The sequence below is a fragment of the Pleurodeles waltl genome, chromosome 9, assembly GCF_031143425.1.
Source record: "Pleurodeles waltl isolate 20211129_DDA chromosome 9, aPleWal1.hap1.20221129, whole genome shotgun sequence".
In the NCBI taxonomy this organism is placed as follows: domain Eukaryota; kingdom Metazoa; phylum Chordata; class Amphibia; order Caudata; family Salamandridae; genus Pleurodeles; species Pleurodeles waltl.
Genome location: NC_090448.1, coordinates 1,138,671,465 through 1,138,685,248, shown reverse-complemented (window position 1 = coordinate 1,138,685,248; position 13,784 = coordinate 1,138,671,465).

Below are 13,784 nucleotides of genomic sequence, written 5' to 3'. Positions count from 1 at the left end.
GCCGCGTCCCGAGTCGATCTTTCTGCTCGGGCCACGGCGGACCACGGCGCCACACAAAGGTATGTGTGTATTCTCTAGTGGAGGGGTTCTACGTGCACCAGACATCACAGAGGCCGAGACTTGAGGTCTACCTAGCAAGCCCTGTCTCCTTATTACTTAATCTCCTTCCTGGCCCTAGAAATCCAATCGGGTGGTCATCACCCCATTAAAGCATCTTCCCCCCATAAGAGTGATACGGTGTTGGAGGTTCAGCAGGCGGGTCTTGAGTGCATCCAAGGTGGGACTAGAGATTTTTAGGGGGACATATACATTAAGTAGGTTATATGCTTGACCTTTGAGTACCCCCTCTTATGCCACATACCTGCCCTTGGGAACTGTAACCAATCGGGAGGTCACAAAGGGAGCACTACTGTATTTAAATATGACAATATAATCACTAATTCCTATTCAGATGGCAGATTCCGTAGGACACAATATTTGTGTCACAGAATATTTAATCCACAATATTCTGGTATCACACTATTCGGGGATGGGAGTTTATGGGGGGGGCTGTTCCAATAAAAATATTGCCAGTAATGTGTTCTGCTGCTTTGAGCTGCTCCTACAAAGTAGTAAGTACCTAAAGTACATGGCTGCAAAGTTTCCCATGTCCATGTGTGATGTGCTACTCCAGGTCAGGCTTTTTTCTTTGAATTGTTTGTTTGTAGTCCTGTTTTATAACAAGGCTACAAGTCCCAGAATTCCAATAAAAAACCTGACTGGAAAAGAACATCACACTTGGAACTGGGAAACTTCAAAGGGCTAGAACAAATCCTTGAACCCTACATCTGTATATACGAAACACTGCAACGTCAGACTCAAAAACAAAGGACCAATAATGAACCTGGGTCTGGAGCTTGGCCATTGATTGACACTTATTGTGGACTATGTGCTGGGAGAATAGGGTGTGTGGTACAGTTCTACTTAAGATCACAAGGAAATAAAGAAGATCAGGAGATGGGGTTTGAGATTTAGGGCCTCATTATGAGTTTGGCCGTTCCACTGCAGGACCGCCAAACTCACGGGGAGGATGCCACCTCCATGGCGGTGACGTCCCCACCTGAGCAGATTACAGTGTTCATGACGGGCGGACCGGTGGGAACATTGTAATTCGCATTCCCACCAGTCAGTCTGGTGGGAACACTGCTACGATATAGGACTCGGCTCCTTTAAGGGAGCCGAGTCCTATACCATAGCACAGAAGGGGCCGACCAGCACCTTCGGAATGTGCACTGTCTGCAAAGCAGAAAGTGTGCATTGTGACAGTGCTGGACAGGTGGGCCCATGCCATGTGCATGGGCAGTGCAGGGGCCTCCCTGTGGCCCCCAGCACTGGCTTTCTGCCAACCTTTTCATGGTGGGGTCCCTACCATGAAAAGGCTGGCAGAAAATGGGGTTGTAATCAGCCAGGTTGCGCTGAGTTCAGCGCTGCCCTGGCTGAGGACAACCCCGACCGCCGTCACCATGTCCGGAACAATGTTCCTGGTGGGGATGGTGGTCTTTAGGCGGGTCTACCTGCCAAGGCTGTATTTTGGTGGTTGAGCTGCCTGGAGTGCAGCGGTCTGACAGTCAATGCAAATGTGGAGGTCCTTGGACCACCACACTTGTAATGAGGGCCTTAATCTAGGCCTGGAGAACCAGAATGTGAGGTATTCTACAGCCTCTGCTAAAGTTGTTGTCTTGACTGCCCTGGTGCTTTTTCTTTGTATTTCATCATCTGTTAGCATAAGAGCCACCTGAATTACGCAATTCTTCAACCTCTGCATTTTATTGCATGATTATGGATCAACCACATTTGCCACCTAATTCCCCTTCTCGTGCATAATTTTCGTATTTCGATGGAAAGGATGTTGGGCCTTATGTACAAACACATTTTCCCAGAGACAGAAAATGGTTAAAACTCTTTGATACATCTGGCCTTTAGGGGGTCATTCTGACCTCGGCGGTAAAAGGCGCTTACCGCCGGTCAGAAGACCGCCATAACACCGCCGCGGCCGCGGGAAACCGCCACTGTCATTATGACCCGCAACAGGCAAACCGCCAAAAACCCGACATCCACAAAGGTCCGCCACACCAACGGGCAGCGAAAAACTGGCGATGACCAAACCTCCACCGTCACGCCAACAGAAATACGCCCATTCCATTCCGACCGACGAATCCACGCGGCGGTCTTTCAACCGCGGTATTCCATTGGCGGTACACACCGCCGCGGTCAAAATACACACACAGCTCCAAAACACTGCCACATTGGACATTTTGAAATACACACACCTGATACACATACAAACACCACTCCCACACACCCAACACAATATAAAACACACACCCACATCACCCACAAACCCCTACGACCACCATTTATTGACTAAGGCCAGAGAGAGACACCACCAGCTAGTACAGAGCATTCACAGGCACATTACACCATCACTCACACAACATCCACGCACAAAACACCACACACCACCACACTCACCACACTCATCACCATAAACACCACCCCACACCTCATCCACACCACCCCATGGCACCCCAAAGACACCCCAGGTTTTCAGACGCTGAACTCAGGGTCATGGTGGAGGAAATAGTTCGGGAAGAGCCCCAGCTCTTCGGGACACAGGTGCAGCACACCACCATTGCCAGGAAGATGGAGCTATGGCAAAGAATAGTGGACAGGGTCAACGCTGTGGGTCAGCATCCACGAAATCGGGACGACATCAGGAAGCGATGGAACGAGCTACGGGGGAAGGTGCGTTCCATAGTATCCAGACACAACATCGCAGTGCAGAAGACTGGCGGCGGACCCCCACCTCAACCCCCAGAATTTACAACATGGGAGGAACAGGTCTTGGCGATCCTGCATCCTGTGGGCCTCGCAGGAGTAGGCGGAGGAATGGACTCTGGTAAGTCTAATCTCAACTACTTCACCCCCCCCACCCACCGGCATGCCAAATCATACCCCCACCCTCCCCCCCTACCCCCATTACACATCCTCCTTGCTAATGTCTCACCATCACAACCCACCCATCCCAACACCAAGCCCTGCATGCGACCACAAACCATGGACACCCATCACCTAAGCATGCCCACTGCACTTACCCATCCCCCCCAAACCACCGTCACAACAGCCCCCACAAGGGAATGCCAGCACTGGGGTACACGGGCAGCCACCCATTGCACGCTATGGCACACACAGAAGCAATAACCATACTCTTATACCCCTGCAGGACCCGAACGCCACAACACCGCCCAGGAGGGTCCAGAAATGTCCATTCCACCCCCAGAAGATGCCCACAGTGATGACAGCAGCTCTGTCTCCCTGGACCCAGATGACCAGCCCGGCCCATCGGGGACCTCGGGACAGTCGGTTCCCCTCAGACAGCCACAGGCCACAGCAGACCTACCCCCCTCTGGGAAAACCAGCACAGCACCCACCCAGCGGGCCCATGCCTCTGTCTCCAGGACACATCAATCAGCGGTGTGTCCACCACTACAGGGCACCCAGGTTAACCCACCACACCAACAACAACAGGGACCTGGGGGCAGTGGTAGTGGGCACAGGGTCCAGGGGACAGAGGCCCAGGGAAACAGGGGAACTGGGAGGGCTACTGTGCGACAGGGGGGGGACAGGCCCAGGGAACCCACTCTCCACGAGGCCCTATCCTCCATCATGGGAGCATACCACCACTCCCAGGAGACGATGGCGACGGTCCTGGCCAGGTTCCAGGAGATCCAGGTACTGCAGGAGGAACAGTTTATGGGGTTCAGGGAAGAACTCAGAAACATCAGTTCCGCAATGGGCACCATCATTGTGGCTCTCAATCAGATTGTCAGCACATTGCGGGACCATGTGGCACCACAAAGGGCCCCTGTCACTAGCATGGACCAAGAACAGGCTACCACCTCCGCCGGCGCTAGTGGACAGGAGGCCCCGACACAAGAACAAAAGGCCACCAGAACCCCACCCCCTGCAGAAGGAGAACCACCCCGCAAGCGGGCCCTGAGATCTAGGAAGAAGACAGAGTAGGATGCCAAGACCCCCGCCAGGAAAGGATACCCCCTGATTGTCATCCCACTGTCCCACATTGTCACCCTGTCCAACCTTAAACTGCCCCAGCTCCACCTTCCACAGGCATATGGACAATGCACCTGTGAGACTGAAAATCTAGACTCTGCCATGGATATTCCTCCACCATCACCCATCACCGTATTGCAACCATTACCCAAAATTGAGCACTTTAATAAACACACTTATTGCACAAAAATAATCTGGAGTCTGCCTGTATTTTTGAACAAATGTATTACACAGAACCGTGCCAAAATGTCCAGTTACATTGTGATGACAACATACCACTGTCACACAGCTGTAGTCCATGGGGAAACAAAGCAGAGGTCACGGAGTGGGGCCCACATCTCTGAAATTAGAAGGGAAAGTCACAACTCAGTTAACATACACTGGGGGGAAACTCAGACAGTAGAGAGGCAGGAGACTTTAAGAAAATGTAAAATGCCGGTGTTGATTCTTACCTGTATGTCATTGAAAATACTGCTGTATTACTGTGTCCCTGTTGTCTGTGTCGTCCTCTTCGTCTTCGTCCTCTTCACTCTCCGCAGGCTCCACAGCTGCCACAACACCACCATCTGGACCATCCTCCTGCAGGAAAGGCACCTGGCGTCGCAAAGCCAGGTTGTGAAGCATACAGCAGGCCACGATGATATGGCACACCTTCTTTGGTGAGTACATTAGGGATCCACCTGTCATATGGAGGCACCTAAACCTGGCCTTCAGGAGGCCGAAGGTCCGCTCGATCACCCTCCTAGTACGCCCATGGGCCTCATTGTACCGTTCCTCTGCCCTTGTCCTGGGATTCCTCACTGGGGTCAGTAGCCATGACAGGTTGGGGTAACCAGAGTCACCAATTAGTCACACACGGTGTCTCTGAAGTAGTTCCATCACGTAAGGGATGCTGCTATTTCGCATGATGTACGCGTCATGCACTGACCCAGGGAACTTGGCATTTACATGGGAGATGTACTGGTCAGCCAAACAGACCACCTGGACATTCATGGAATGATAACTTTTTCTGTTCCTGTACACCTGTTCACTCGTGCTGGGGGGGACCAAAGCAACATGTGTCCCATCAATTGCACCAATGATGTTGGGAATATGTCCAAGCGCATAGAAATCACCCTTCACTGTAGCCAAATCACCCACCTCAGGGAAAACAATGTAGCTCCGCATGTATTTCAGCAGGGCAGACAACACTCTGGACAACACCTTGGAAAACATAGGCTGAGACATCCCTGATGAAATGGCCACTGTTGTTTGAAATGACCCACTTGCCAAAAAATGGAGTACTGACAGAACCTGCACTAGAGGGGGGATCCCTGTGGGTTGGCGGATGGGTGACATCAGGTCTGGCTCCAGCTGGGCACACAGTTCCTGTATAGTGGCTCTGTCAAGCCTGTATGTCAGTATGACATGTCTTTCTTCCATTGTCGACAGGTCCACCAGCGGTCTGTACACAGGAAGATTCCTCCATCTCCTCGCAAGTCCCAGCGGACGGTGCCTAGGAAGGACAACATGGAGCACAGAGTCAATCAACCCACAGGTACGTTCCCACAGCTTGCACAGTACACGATTCTCAATGCATTGAATGGCTTGTATGAGTGTTGATGCAAGGCCTAGGCATGTGTGACGCATTAGAAATTAAGATATGGGGGCCCTTGAAATGGCGGCTGCCTGACCTGTGAAGTGCGACAGTGGGATGTGAGGTCAATGCGCTGGCGTGGCACACCGTGGCGGTAGGCGGTCGAAGACCGCGGCGCAAAGCTGCATTGGTTAACATTGAACCCTATGGGTTTCAGGAGCCAATGACGATGTGCGCCGGCGGTCGCGGTACGCCCCGCCGCGGTACGCACCGCCACGGGCGTGACTGCCATTTTCTATCTGCTTAATCACTCGATACCTGATCATCCACAGGAGAGGACCTATACTGCAAGTGCTGCTGTGACCTCGGTCTGGAAGAGACAATGGCTGCTGCAACTGGGGAAAGGGCCCCTGCCTTCACTTCTGAAGAATTGGAGAAACTTGTGGATGGGGTCCTCCCCCAGTATGCGCTACTCTACGGTCCTCCAGACCAACAGGTAAGTACACTGGGACCATGCTTTGTGGGCAATGCCTGGGTTGAGTGGGGTGAATGAAAGATGGTGGGGAGGGGAGCGAATGAGGCATGCATCAAACGACAGATGAGAGCATGTGCCACATGGCAAGGGTGAGGATGGGGGGCCACTCACATCGAGCATGCAGAAGGTGATGATTTTTAATTTTCTCCCCCTGTACATGTCACATAGGTCAGCGCCCATCAGAAAATCGACATTTGGCGTGCCATCGCCAAGGACGTCCGGATCCTGGGGTTCCACAACAGACGGGGCACCCACTGCCGGAAGAGGTGGGAGGACATCTGCCGCGGGAGCAGGAAGACCGCGGAGGCTCTGCTGGGGATGGCCTCCCAACGTAGGAGGGGTGCCAGTCGTACCTTGACCCCCCTGATGTCCCAGATCCTGGCGGTGGCCTACCCCGATTTGGATGGGCACGTGAGGACATCACAGCAGACACAAGGGGGTGAGTACAAGCACATTCTGCTGATTTTGCGCACATTGGAGGTGTCTGGGTGGGGGAGGAGGGCTGTGGGTATCCCTAGGCCAGGGCGTTTTCTGTAGGCTAGGCCCCTCCGTTAGGCATGGCCCTGTGCCCCCACCCCCCACCTCTGTAGGTTGCCTAGTACAGCTATTCATGGTCCTGTGTCACCTATGTGTGGAGTTGTCATCCATAGGCTTGTAGGCCATGTCCCACGGATTGAGTAGTGTACCCCAAGTGCGCGGCGTAGTGCAGGGGGCTTCTGTGTCTGTCCTCTCCGCCAACGGTGTCGCCAATGCATGCACTCAACATGTCTTTGTTTCTCCACCCCCCCCCCTTTTTTGCTGGTCTTCCTGTTCATGTGTGCATTAGCATCATCAGGCGGAGGAGAAGTGGCATCTGAGCACGAGGGAGCTGCATCTCACATGGCCATGGAGGGCCATGCAACTGACTCGGATTTCACCAGTGAGACGGAGGGCGAGGGGAGCTCCACAGCGGGGACACGTGGTGACACCAACGACACAGACATGTCCTCGGAAGGGAGCTCCCTTGTGGTGGCGGCAACATCCGTGCCCACCGCAACAACAGGTACAGCCGCCACCCAGCGCACCAGCTCCGCCCTCCCAGCAGCCCCTCAGCCTTCGCCCCGTGCCCGCTCACCCAGGAAGGTGGGCATCTCCTTCGCCCCAGGCACCTCAGGCCCTGCCCCAGTTACCCCTGCTGCCCTCAGTGAGGAGGTCATTGACCTCCTGAGGACGCTCGTTGTTGGGCAGTCTACCCTTTTGAATGCCATCCAGGGTGTAGAAAGGGAGGTGCACCGGAGTAATGCATACCTGGAGGGCATTCATTCGGGTCAGGCTGCCCCTCAGCGATCGTTCAATGCTCTGGCCTCAGCACTGACGGCAGCCATTGTCCCTGTCTCCTGCCTCCCTCCTCCAACTTCCTCAACCCAGTCCCACTCCCCTGTACCTCTGCCTATCCCAGACACACCTACAGACCAGCCTGCACACACCTCAACACCCAAGGGAAGCTCATCCAGACATAAGCACCACACATCACACAAGCATTCACCCAAGCAACATCCACATGCAGACATGCCAACAGCCACTGCCTCCTCTGTGTCCCCCTCCTCCTCGTCTCCCTCCTCCCTCCCTGTGACGTCTCCACTCACACTTGCATGCACCACATCTTCAGCCACTACGTCCATCACCAGCACATCCACCAGAACACTCCGCACACGTGCAGTCACCACCCCCACTACCATTTACACGTCCCCTGTGTCCTCTCCCAGTGTGTCTGTCACCCCCTCTTCCAAACCACACAAACGCAGGCAGCCACCCACCCAACAGCCATCCACCTCACGACAGCCTCCAGCACAAGCACCTGCACCCAAAGACACTTGACTTCACTCTCCTACAACCACATCCTCTTCCTACACTCCCATACCCACTCCAACTGCCCGTCCCTGTCTTTCTAAATTGATTTTCCTTTCCAACCTTGACCTCTTTCCAACAACTGACCCACCCCCTCCATCTCATAAGACTCCAATCAGCACCTCAGCCACCACAAAACCTGGACCTACAAAGACAATAGTCCAAGGATTTTGGAGTCCACCACCTTCAAGGCCAGCTACTTCGGCTAGGAGTAAAGAGACGGCCAGCCCACCCCCTGAAAAAAAAGCCAAGAAAGCCAGTGCCCGGCGCGACAGGCCAAAGACAGCAGGCTCCAAAAGCACTACCCTGGCACCGTCAGGGAGTGGGGTGCCACCTGGCACACCGCCAAAGGGAGGAAAGGGCCACAGATGAGCAGGGAAGGGTGGCAAGGGCAGCACGCCCGACAAGTCGGGCAGCAGGCGAGCTGCCCAGAAGGGCCCCACCAGCCCCATCCCAGGTGTGCAGGAGGACACCCACGGGCCAGGGACGGCAGCACAGGAGGGCCCCGCAAGCGAGAAGACAGATGTGCACGAAGGGCCCGGCAACCACATGTCAGGTGGCGAACAGGGCACCGCCGTCTCAAGAACCGCTGAACAGGGCACCGCCGTCTCAAGAACCGCTGAACAGGGCCCTTCAAGTCAAGCACCGCTGAACAGGGCCCTTCAAGTCAAGAACCGCTGAACAGGGCACCGCCGTCTCAAGAACCGCTGAACAGGGCACCGTCGTCTCAAGAACCGCTGAACAGGGCCCTTCAAGTCAAGCACCGCTGAACAGGGCCCTTCAAGTCAAGAACCGCTGAACAGGGCACCGCCGTCTCAAGAACCGCTGAACAGGGCCCTTCAAGTCAAGCACCGCTGAACAGGGCCCTTCAAGTCAAGAACCGCTGAACAGGGCCCTTCAAGTCAAGCACCGCTGAACAGGGCCCTTCAAGTCAAGCACTGCTGAACAGGGCCCTTCAAGTCAAGCACCGCTGAACAGGGCCCTTCATGTCAAGCACCGCTCCGCTGGGCACCGCCGTCTCTGCACCGCTCCGCTGGGCCCTTCATGTCAAGCACCGCTCCACTGGGCCCTTCATCTCAAGCACCGCTCCACTGGGCACCGCCGTCTCTGCACCGCTCCGCTGGGCCCTTCATCTCAAGCACCGCTCCGCTGGGCACCGCCGTCTCTGCACCGCTCCGCTGGGCCCTTCATGTCAAGCACCGCTCCGCTGGGCCCTTCTTCTCAAGCACCGCTCCGCTGGGCCCTTCAACTCAAGCACCGCTCTGCTGGGCTCCGCCATCTCTGCACCGCTCCGCTGGGCCCTTCATCTCAAGCACCGCTCCGCTGGGCCCTTCATGTCAAGCACCGCTTCGCTGGGTCCTTCATCTCAAGCACCGCTCCGCTGGGCCCTTCAACTCAAGCACCGCTCCGCTGGGCACCGCCGTCTCTGCACTGCTCCGCTGGGCCCTTCATCTCAAGCACCACTCCGCTGGGCCCTTCATGTCAAGCACCGCTCCGCTGGGCCCTTCATCTCAAGCACCGCTCCGCTGGGCCCTTCAACTCAAGCACCGCTCCGCTGGGCACCGCCGTCTCTGCACCGCTCCGCTGGGCCCTTCATCTCAAGCACCGCTCCGCTGGGCAACGCCGTCTCTGCACCGCTCCGCTGGGCACCGCCGTCTCAAGCACCGCTGGCCCATTGGCAGAAGGGGCAGGCCCGCATCTGTGTCAGGCAGGGCTGCACGAAGCACTCTGGGCACCATGCCTCCTCCAGAACCAGTGGAGTCTGTAATCCACTTGTGAGACTGTGGCTTTGCACTCCCCAGGATGGCACAGTGGCCAATCCACCCACTGTAGAGACTCGTGAGACTGTGGCTTTGCACTCCCCAGGATGGCACAGTGGGCAATCCACCCACTGTGGAGACTCGTGAGACTGTGGCTTTGCACTCCCCAGGATGGCACAGTTGCCAATCCACCCACTGTAGAGACTCGTGAGACTGTGGCTTTGCACTCCCCAGGATGGCACAGTGGCCAATCCACCCACTGTAGAGACTCGTGAGACTGTGGCTTTGCACTCCCCAGGATGGCACAGTGGCCAATCCACCCACTGTAGAGACTCGTGAGACTGTGGCTTTGCACTCCCCAGGCTGGCACAGTGGCCAATCCACCCACTGTAGAGACTCGTGAGACTGTGGCTTTGCACTCCCCAGGATGGCACAGTGGGCAATCCACCCACTGTAGAGACTTGTGAGACTGTGGCTTTGCACTCCCCAGGATGGCACAGTGGCCATGGAGGCCCCTCGTGGATCTGGCGTCGTGGACTCATCTGGCTGATGTGTCCCCCCTTCCCTTCCCCCTGAGGTGCCTGTAGTTTTGCTATCTGATGCCCCGGCAGTGTTCTCTCCATTGGAGTCGGGTATCCTGTGTGGGCTTTGCCCATGTGTTTAGGCCCATTGGCCCACGAACAATGGCTGATACCCAATTTGGACAGGACAATTTACATATGTATATATAGTTATAGATGTTTGATATATTTTTTTACTTAGCCGTACAATATACTTCAAATTTCATGATCATTTTATTTTGTCTTTGCATTCTTCCGGGGGGTTTGGGGGTGTCACTCTGAGTTGTTGCTCTGCATTGATGTGTATGTAGTTGTGGGTGAGGGTGAGGGTGGGTGTGTCGCGTATGTGTGTCCCCGTAATTTTTTCCCTCCCCTGTGTCGTAGGTGCAGTACTCACCGTTGTCTTCTGCGCTGGCGTTTGTGCTCCTGGTAGAGGAGCAGGAAGACAATAGCTGGTAGGATGTGTAGTTCGGGTTCCATGCTGTCCAGATTACTCGTGGAGTGTGTAGAGGTGAGCGTTTTCCGTTCGTAATGGCTGTTTCTGCCGTGTTTTTTTCGGCGGGGCTACCGCCCCGGAAAAGGTGGCAGATTGGTGGGTTGTGATAGGGTGGGCGGTACATTGTCTCCCGCCTGTCTGTTGGCGGTGACCGCCGCGCTGTTTGTTTGTCCCGCCATGGCGGTCGGAGTGTTAAAGTGGCGGTCTCTGTTGGCGGTTTCCGCCAGGGTCAGAATTCCATTTTTTTTACCGCCTGCCTGTTGGCGGGTTGGCCGCCGCTTTAACACCGACCGCCAGGGTTGGAATGACCACCTTAATGTTGCAAACAAATCAAAAGTTATTAAATAAAAAAAGTGTGACATGTAGTGCTGTGGAGCAGCAGGTCCTGTGCAAAAGACGTTTAGACGTTTTAGTTGATGACTTATGTGTTCAGTAGTGAGATGAAACATTTACCCAGACAATATGAATGTACGTGAAGATGTCTTAATAATGAAAATACTGTCTCATGATGTGCCATAGCGTGATGCATAATGTACCTTTTTTTCCACATAGATTAGTCAACCTCGCTGCTTAGCATAGTGTAGTCCTCCGGTGCCAAATGATTACAGTTCCCTTATTGTGATGCATCGAAAAAACAACCTGTGATTTTAATTGGCTCAAAATAGCTCTTCATTCCCAAACATTTAGGGCGCAATTATTTTTTTTTAAAAAGAATATTTCTAGCATTTTTAGGCAGTTCACACATTTTTTAGGAGTACCTAGAGGTTGCAACAGTCTCTGTCTTCTAAAGTGAACTCATTTGCAGATGTACAATTGTACATGCTATACATTTACCGTAAACACTCATCGAAAGCTAATTTGCAGATGATATTTTTATTTTCATCCACTGAGAAGATATTTCACTCTGTGTGGAAATTTCTTGCCCTGTATCTGCAAGTTTGTGTGTGTTCTGTTCCCATTCTCAACCTGGACACAGATGTATTCCTTGTGAACTAAATTATGCGCTTGGCAAAAGTTTGTGATTTTGTGAATCCCCACAAAGTAACACATTTAAGGGTGCTTCCCTATTTTTCAAGCTATTTCCATCCAAGGAATCCCACTGCTCTCACCTAGGAGCAATCTTATCCTCACATAGTATTAATTAGTATTGCAACACAACAGCAGTATTATAAGTGAGTAAATCAATCTCCAAGATTACATGTATGTTCTGAGAATTGTGGGAGTGAATTTGCACCTGCAAATTTATATGAGTAAATCAATCTAAAAGATTACATGTATGTTCTGAGAATTGTGGGAGTGAATTTGCACCTGCGCTGTATGTGGAGTCACTCAGTTGGAGTGACAGTTGACATCTCACATGATTTTCTGTCACTCTTGGTCTCCATGGGTCCTACCCAGACCTGCTGATTTCCACCCTTAAGATCTTTCTTCTTTCAACTCATTGCCTTTCGGTATGTTAGTCTGCCCTTGCGGTATCATGCGTGTTGCCATTTGCTCATCTTGGTTTTTTTTCAAGACTTTTCCAGTTCCTATTGATACCTGAGTTCTGAACCTTGTTGAACATCTTATGTCTTTGGTGGATGTACGATGCTCATCAGCACGTTCTTGTTCCGCTTGCCTTCTTGTCTATTTGAACATGACTGTTTGCACCGATGGGAGCCATCACAGTAACTTGAGGTAGGTTTATGTCAGAGGTAATTGGATTACAGATGTAGAAAGATGGACCTGGCCAACTTAATTAATGTTATTCTTTTTGAAGGTTTCCAACATCTTAAAGTTGGAGATACTTTAAAAAAATATATATTGAAAAGTCATGCAAAAAGTAGATTGCTAGTGAGAAAAAAAAAAACTATAAAATCTACTTTTTTGCCAGAGGCTAAGGGGCCTATTCACAAACTTCATTTTGTAGTATGTTTTGGAGTACCACAATAGTACTACTAAAGCACTACTAAATGTTATTCACACAACCAAGAGTCTTAGGGGGTTATTCCAACTTTGGAGGAGGTGGTAATCCGTCCCAAATGTGACGGATTTACCACCAGCCGTATTACGAGTTCCATAGGATATAATGGACTCGTAATACGGCTGGTGGTATATCCGTCACTTTACCGTCACTTTTGAGACGGATTACCACTTCCTCCAAAGTTGGAATAACCCCCTTAATCTCCAACTACACCTCTCCTAACGTCTCTATGGGAGATCCTCACACATGTTATTTTGCTACTTAGCAGTAAATGTGAAAGTGGCCGGAGGATTGGCTGGGAATAGGTGCACACTTACTAACAAATGGAGTAATGAGGGGGTTGCACCCACAAAAAAATAAGCCCATTGACATTCACAAACTGCACTTCAAGAGTTACTATAGTCAAAAGGGACCCAAAATATCTGCACATTACTCCAGCTCAGAAATTATGGAGTTTTATTTGAAGTCTCTACCTCCATTATTTTATATGGGTGGATGTTGCGGTACCAGTGGTTGGCCATGTGCAGTGCTGGACTTACTACTGTTTTTTGGCAGTAGTAACTAACACGCGTAGGTTTGCCTCTACCCCTTTTTCATAGGGTGGAACATTCAAATCTACACTTTTGAGTAACTTTATACTAGATATTGTAAACAGTCGAAAGTAGTAAAGTTACTCAAAAGTTTAAGAGTAAATTACACACGTAAATTACTCCTAAGTGTAAGTTACCTTTTTGAGTAGCTTCCAGTCTCTCACAATAAAACATATTGGGTAGGAAATGTCTCCTTTATGCAGCGTTTTGCCACACACCTCCACATTATTTATAATTCGCTCCCCTCTGTGCATGTGCACACCTGCCACAGTGGCCATGTAACAGTATCACACCACACATCAGCACT